Raw genomic sequence first — 8064 nt, forward strand, 5'->3', positions numbered from 1 at the left:
GAACCTAATCATGGACAGCGAACTGTAAAAACGCATTTACAACTGTGTGTTTACAACACGGTTCGATAACACTCGAGCAAAGACGAAAAATTAGGTCATTCCAGAGGAATACTTGAAAGCAAATCGGTAAGCTAAGGTACATTTGGAGCTTTTGGCTTTGTTTCAAGTATACACCTAGCGATCTACGTGAAACAACCTTTCTTGGATGGTAGAATGAACAATTGTATTTTTCCCACCACGTCTAGAAGGCTAAAATGGAAGATATCATTCCAAATATCAAAATACGGATGGATGAAAATAAGAGGTAAGCTCAGCTTTTTTGCTTGCTTAATTTGTTAAAAGTCATGGCCTCTTCCAGGACAATCTACACCACATTGGAAAGGCCCTTTCTGGCTCCTGAATCTTATGTTGTAACAAAATAAATCGTTTGCGTAGACAAGCAAATTTTTGTTTCGCTGCACTGAACTTTATAATGTATACTCACATAGATCTTGTGCTTATTAGAGACCTCACTTCGCAAAACACCTGTGCATGTTTAACCACGGTTAGAATATAGCTAGTTCACTAGCGAAGGTACTCCAGAGGTCAAGAAGAAGATGATTACTGCAAAACTGTCCAGGCTGACAGATGGGATATCCTGAAAACTGTAGCTTCTCCTCTGGATAGCTTGTAGTAGCAGTTAATTGAAGAGCCGAACTGCTAGGGTGACGCACAAATTATGGTAAGATTCACCCTAACTCTCCGGTAAGTTAATCAGAACAAAGTCGGCAAACTTGAATTGCTGAGAGTTCGATTTTCAAGAATTAGATAGAGACCGTCTTGGCAGATGCGGCCGCCAGAAGACACCGATATTGTCACTGTTCGTAAGAAGCTTGGTATTTACGAGAAAGGCCATTATGATAAAGTATACAAAGCAGTTGTATATGTGGCGTGTGTTCATCAGAAGTAAGCTGAAAGAACGCTACGAAGAAGCTACGTTAGTCATGTCCGTTTTTGATACCTCGGCAGCCGAAACATCTGGTGCTTCTATGTATTCCAAAGCGGAATTGTGAATTTAATAGATGGCAGTAGGCGCTCAATAGGACGAAGGCAAAACAACGAAGTTCCTCGGAGATGATTGGCGTCAACTATTCGAGTTGTACATATTGAGTTAGGGGCACCTCAAGCCGACTGAAAAGTTTGTCTGAATTTAGGAATGTCTGCGGCTTTAAGGATGGCACACCTCAGCATCCAACCGAAACGACCTTTATTGTGCAGGAAGCATTAGGAGGAGGTTCGAGTGGTTAGTTAAAGAGGCTATCTCGGGGGTACATACTGTTGGGGTTCTTGTTGAGACTCGATGTTACGCAAGCGCTTGATATTGCAATTGATTCATTACGATAACGGGTTCAGCGGCCAAAGTAAATCATCGCATCAATTTAGTACTGGTCAACTTCCATGCGTTCGTAACGGTAGTAACCGTATTAGTAGCATATATTAGAGGAAGATACCGATGTGTGTACACAGGCAGCTAAACGAAACGACCAAAACTATAATCGAACTACATACACTAGGTAGGCTCACTTGAATCCAAACTTAACTTCATAGTTTGCTTGTTTAAATTTATTTAAACAAAAACACAGTGTATATGTTGGTGGTATATACTTGATGCGTCATTCAATATAATATAAACTTCGTTCTTTTGCGCATTTTGTAATAGCTTTGTTTGTAGGTGTGCAAACGCCTTCGTAATACAACGTATGAGCGAGTCGACATTGTCGTCTCAAGGTTGGATACTGACCCATCTATAGTAATTCAATGGGCTCCAAGGGGACGCTACACTGATTGGCTTCTATCAATCGGTGCACCATCGTGCTGGAAAATGCATAGTCTCCATCTAAACATTAAAGTAATCTGCGCCTGCGCAAAGGTTCGTAGAGGATGCGGATACGCTTTTTCAATAATAAGGCGCTCAGCCTCTTAGAGGAAGCAATAGTCAGAGAAAAACAGAATACAGTTTACTGTTACTTTATTCGTAGGAGAACTAAGCGGCAACTGACGACGATCGAACATGCTGCTTTTGGCTGCTTTAGAAAGCGTAGGTCACAACGTTTGATAACGTCCGCCTGCAGGCTTCGTAAACAGCCCCCGACAACATGGGAGTTCGGTTTGGTAGACATCGAACGATGAGCAGAAATACATTTTTAAAGGGCGTTGATTAGAATCCGCACTGCTTTCTCCTTGTCATGGATTTTCCGTTACTCTGTACAGAGACTTGTTTCTGCTCGTTTCGCTACCGTAAAGCTGTAGTGTCAGTTTGAGTACCGTAAAAGTCTTAATGGGAGTGTGAAAAGCTTCGCTTAAACTGCGATAAATTTGCCCCTATCGTTCTGGAAAGCACCGGTGGTTTTTTAGTGCCGGGATATTTGTAAAGTGAAACATCATACGCATGAAAACAAATAGATTTATACAATTTTACTATTAACAGGAATATTGTAGGGTTAAGCCGTCATAGTCACTATCGTAACACAAATCCGTAAACATTCTGATAATCCCTAGTCGTAGTCAGTCGAATATTTAGGATAAACAGCCGCACTAATCCTTCTACGAACACTAAAATCACGAATATACTTCTAGTCAAAGAAGCAATATCACAGACCGCTTAGTGAGAATCTTATTCAAAAAGAACATTAGCCGACAGGGGCAAAACAATTTGATATTGTCATAGGCAAAAACAAAGGCGTATTAAATTCATTGATTGATTAATTGATGTAAAGATTCCGAAATAGATTAAGAATGGATTTTCTCTATGGTTATCTATACGGGTAATTGGAAAAAGATTAAGCATCAAAAATTCACATCGTTTAGAGCCATTAACCAGGCGTAAATGTAAATCGCTCTAAATTACATTTTTCATAGCGGCGATAACTTACCTTATCGAATAACATAGGAGTTACAAGCAAGCATCAAATCGCAACCGTAAAGTAAGTTGTGTCACTCCATATTTAATAAGAACAAAAAATCCTTTGGTCATCTATCATATTATTTCAATAATTTTTATGTACGAATCCTGTAGGACTGGAAAAATCATCTGTACTAAGCATATATGCCGCACTGACTTACTACTATCTAAACTGGGCATTCCGAATCAAACGGAATTTATCCGCGGCTTTATAATTGACCACTTATATACACATACGCGAAGTTATATTGAATCACTCGTTTGCTCGAATAAGCAAAATAATATGAATAAAATAAATGACGATAAAATCAAACTATAAAATAATCTGAAGAGTCCGTTTTTACCGCCCTCTATAGAACTAAAGCGATATGTTCGACACGTTTCCTATGAACTACTAAACAGGATGTCAGACGTGGCTACACTGGTACCTTATCAGGAACTTGCGTATAGTACGCGCAGACTGAATTCAAGCTTAACTTGACTTTAAGCTGAGGAGTATAGAACCTGCTGTACTTGAAGTGCGATAGAGCATACTGAGATTACAACGCTAGGCAGCAAAGAAGTCCCTCGAAAAGGAGTACCTTCTCCAATCCTGTTTTTGCTGTCTTTGTAAATTCGCGAAAAGGATACCAACATGCTTTAAGCCTTTGACGACTGAGCACTATAGAGCAGGCTGTCGATTTACTCTGCAGATGCTGGGGACGCTTTATCTGTATTTGGGAAACTCCATATTTAAGACCGAACAAGGCTTGAAGCTAAAGCTGTGTGAAACAAAATTCCGGGACCCTCACACGGTACCACCTCTGGAAGTATGCTAATGGAACCGGTTGGGTCCCACTCACGAATGGACCCTTTTTTTCGTAAGGCACATGTAAAAGTTTGCGTATACCGCTTAAACGGTGGCGCATAACGGTTGAATAAAATGTAACAGTAGTTCGATAGATGCGTAGGTGGTTGTCATTTACCGAAGCTCTATTGGGTGGAGCGTACGAACCATTTACCGACCTTTTACTATCGGGATTCAGAAATTTAATCTGTCGATCTATCAGGACAGAAGATAAATATGGCAGAGGCGACAGTGCAATAATAAAATAATGCGTTAGTTGAGCCTGAGACAGGCGCAGCAGTGGTGATCGCGGATAGACTCAGTTCCGTGCTTGGACTCAGCCGTCTGAGCAAATGTCTGACGGCAATACCGGACGTAAAATTCGAAACATTAAGGCGATAGTGTTTTGCCTACGCTCGATTAAGCAGCCTATGCTCCGCACTTCAGTCCGGATCGCCTGCTAGCCTTTGGAAATAAGCCACCGTATCAATGCTGAATTTGCGAGGCAACATGAGCAAGGAGATTATTGTACAACTTGAAACAAATCAGTGAGGGACTATCACATATCGACAGTAGCCAAATGTAACAGTTTAAAGGCACCTTGGAGAGGCACTTGTAAATAGAAGTAGAAGCCAAAACACACGAATTACAAAGATGTTGGTAATAGTATATATAGTTCGCATATTTATCTAGATTTTCTACCGAATTATACTTATCAGACATACGATCTGGAAGAGAATTGCTTTCATTATAGCTACTGCAAAGATCGTCTCGGGTTGCTTATGCTGCTCCCTCCGAAAAGTAAATAATAATAGCTAATTGAGGGCAACGTAAGTTTACCGAATTATAACTGCTGGAGTAAGTTAACGCGAAACGCCGCGTGATCAAACCACACTCGTAATGTAACGTAACTAGAATTAGCTAACGTAAAGAAGCCTAAGACCTGCGGGTATTACATTTACGACGAGCTAATATCTTCCGTTAATCTTTTCAAAGGCAAATGATATTCCATCCAAACAATCAGGAATCATACACTGAGCACCGTAGGTTCTGTCGTCTATTTGACCCTGTGAGTCAAGATATAAGAAAGGATGATAGTAGAACGTTGAGAGTCTTTGCTAATTGCAATCCGACTTATGTTTCTCGTGTCACCCACTATGCTTCCCAATCGAATGCTCAGTCACTGACAGCAGGGCCATTTTACCAGTACAATAAAACAAAAATTATGCGTGTCCTTGAACGTACACGACGATAGTTACAACTCTCGCGTTGACCCTCTACTTATTGGCTCTAGTTTTATGAAGGTCCTTGAGGCTCAATCAGCCCCACATGACCTTGTACATATAGACCGCGGTGGTTGGGGTAGTGCATCAGTTCTACTTTTTGTAATACTGGGGTATTATTGCAGTTGCTTTTTTACCTTTTTAGAGAGTATCTTTTTGGTGACTCTCTGAGATCTAATTACACCATAAAACAATACATTAGTAGTTGGCGTTCCAAAACGCCAGTACAGATTACCTCTGCTGAGATTAACTCAGTGGTAGCCTCGATCAAAAGTAATAATAACAAAATGACTGTTTATATTTTTTGAGCCGTTAGGTAAATTTTGAGACGGACGGACGTTACACTGGTTTAGACCGACGTAAATTAATTGCCCACGTCTTCCTACGAGACGGATAAGGCACTTCGCTTCTCGGCGAAAGAAGTAGTGCAAAATTTTAAAAATAAAAACGTACGATTTTTTTTCGGAAACTTTGGTTTTCAATAAAGGTGAACACAGCACAATTAATACCAGAAAAGTCGGCTTGTTTTTGGAAGTAATAAAAAAAATTGGGTGTCTAAGATATTGTTTTTGAGGTATATAGTTCAACGAAAGGCTAGAACCCTTGCTGTCACTTCGCCATAAAAGATGGCTTCTCTGTATGGTCTTTCGGTGCATAAGACCTACATTCAAAACTGTGGTAGGTTCGCCGAGCCGAAGCGATGTAGCGAGTATATAGTTTGATACAACATAAAGTCACCGAGGCAGCGCTTGCCTAAGGCTCGCTTTTAAATACCCAGTACAACGGTGACAGATGTCTTCATCAATGTCCTTGTATAAGATAAATTCATATTTTATAATGAATTTTATTTACAGTGAAAGCAGCAAAGTTAGCAGAATTAAACTGAAAAAGCATATTGAAAGGGCTCTTTTTCAATTTTTAATTGGCGTTACCTAATGCGATATGTCAATTGAAGACGACGTTAAACAAACATAATTTCGCACTTCATTATGGGATAAATTATGTGGTTATAGAATTTCTTAGATCTGCTCCCCTTATTCGTATGATCATCGTCAGACAAGCAGATACTGTAACCAAAAGAATAAAATGTAGTTATAGTAGATGCAATTCTCTCATCAACTTAATAGGCACTAACTTCACATTGATTATTTTTTTCAGGATGGCTTGTTGTAAGAGGCGTGTCACTAGCGAAGTTTTGGCTGCTTTTATAAGCGATGAAAAAATTTAGGCTTGCCATAGATTTAGCATATGGGAGACCAGTAAGCTTGCCCTGCCAGCAAGAGAAGGAATGCCTTTCTGAGCTATTCGACCGTACCATAGGAGGCTACATGTCTAACTACGATGGGAATTAAAAGCGCAGGAGACTATGTATAACCCTTTCACTATGATCGAGTACAACGATGTACTACGAAGAGCAAGGCGGATTCGTGAATCCGGAAATTCATTAGCTCTCGGGGGTACGAAAAGGCCGAATACTAAGAGTGTCAGTCACTGGTTGACTGTAAAATAGGCACGAGAGGAGTTAAACCTTTTTAGCGATCGTTTGATAACAACAGCACTACGGGCTATATACTGTCATTCAGAAGCGTCAAGATACTGTTATACTGCTATAGAGCATATTCGTTAGACGAATCCTTCTTCTCTGTCTTTCGTTTCTTCAATTCCTGGATTCCCATCAAAACCCTTTGGCTGTTTGGCTCCAAACAAATGTGATCCTGTGAACATAGCTTGAATGCAACACAGCTAGCCCTGTAACGATATGGGCGGTCAGTACGGTGGTATTACTGCTTACCCCGCCAAAGTATATTCTTAGTAATTGGTTAAATAAATGAGTTCTTACAAAAGTTCGAAGTCGATCGGTAGGCTTGTGCTTTATATTTTTATATATTGCTTCTGTTTTCATCTTTAATTTTTTTTTTGCTTATGCCAAAGAGGCTAGTTTAATATTTCAAAACAACACTATTTTATGCGACATCTCGTAAATGTCTCTGAGTGTCCTTGTTTTTCTAGGATATGAGACCGCTTGCTAGGATCCTCTTCCTTGGACATTTAATGAGTAAGTTACAATTGCCTCCGTGGATACTTAGCGAGTAACGTATATGCCTGCTAATTCTAGGGGTACGTTGCGGTCTGGGTTCAAACCCTGGCATAGATGCGCGTTATTCCGTGCCGGGAGCCAGGCACCTAAAGGAACGCCTAACACCATTACCCGACGTAAAACTAGACATAAAGACAGATGAGGTGCATTGTTTCATAATTAACCTGAAAATTTTACTGGTTTATGAACATGACGCCTATTTTGAACTTATAAACCTTGCTTTCCGTATAAACTTCGCATACGGTCAGAGACGTACCACCTATCATGAACCGTTGATTTCAAAAATCCCGCGAACGAAATTTTGACCTCGAAGAGAGGTCTCGTTAAAGCCTCCCTACGAAGCTGAATAAAAATGTTGAAGGTTGTCGTAGAAGTCGACGCATCTCAGAGTACACGCCTGTTTGCTTTTAGGTTTAGGGTATGTAAAATTACTACACTCGTTTACCTTGCTTAAATTAATCGGGTAGACAAATTAGAAAAGTAAATGCCTTATGAGTTGACAGAAAATCCAAAACGAAGACCTAACAGAGCATGTGAGCAGCTCACTATAGCAAACGGAAGAGTAGCAAACTTATGAGGCTCTACAGAAAACCAGTTGAGTCGATGGTTCAAAATTACGCGCGATTCGTGATAGAACGAAGCCTATGTAAAACAATACATGGTCAAGTAGGGAAGATTAAACAGAGTACGTTGTAGAATAGTACTTATCGTGAGGCTCTAAAAAAGCAACGTTTCTGTTGTGACCATAATCGTTCGTTTCTTCTCACAGTCTTTGAATTTTTTTTTTTTACTGCAACCCCGTAAAGCGTTTTCCAAATCACGCACGAGTGTATATAGGTCGCGCATGGACGACAAGAGGAGCCGAGTCGGCATGATCGACAGTTGTACACGACTTATGGCTCTATTAACGTGCGTC

General features: G+C 40.2%; 1 long non-coding RNA gene across 2 annotated transcripts; it reads left to right on the plus strand.

Moving 5' to 3' along the window:
- Positions 1–117: 117 nt before the first annotated feature.
- On the plus strand, positions 118–6874 carry LOC147751824 (uncharacterized). 2 transcript variants are annotated; one of them, XR_015315819.1, is made up of 3 exons: positions 118–304; positions 1700–1909; positions 6209–6874. It is a non-coding gene; the product is annotated as an uncharacterized LOC147751824 (long non-coding RNA). The 2 variants fall into 2 exon arrangements; XR_015315820.1 differs by lacking the exon at positions 118–304 and adding an exon at positions 1108–1273.
- Positions 6875–8064: the final 1190 nt, after the last annotated feature.

Source organism: Varroa jacobsoni, unplaced genomic scaffold (assembly GCF_002532875.2).
Source record: "Varroa jacobsoni isolate VJ856 unplaced genomic scaffold, vjacob_1.0 contig03081, whole genome shotgun sequence".
In the NCBI taxonomy this organism is placed as follows: domain Eukaryota; kingdom Metazoa; phylum Arthropoda; class Arachnida; order Mesostigmata; family Varroidae; genus Varroa; species Varroa jacobsoni.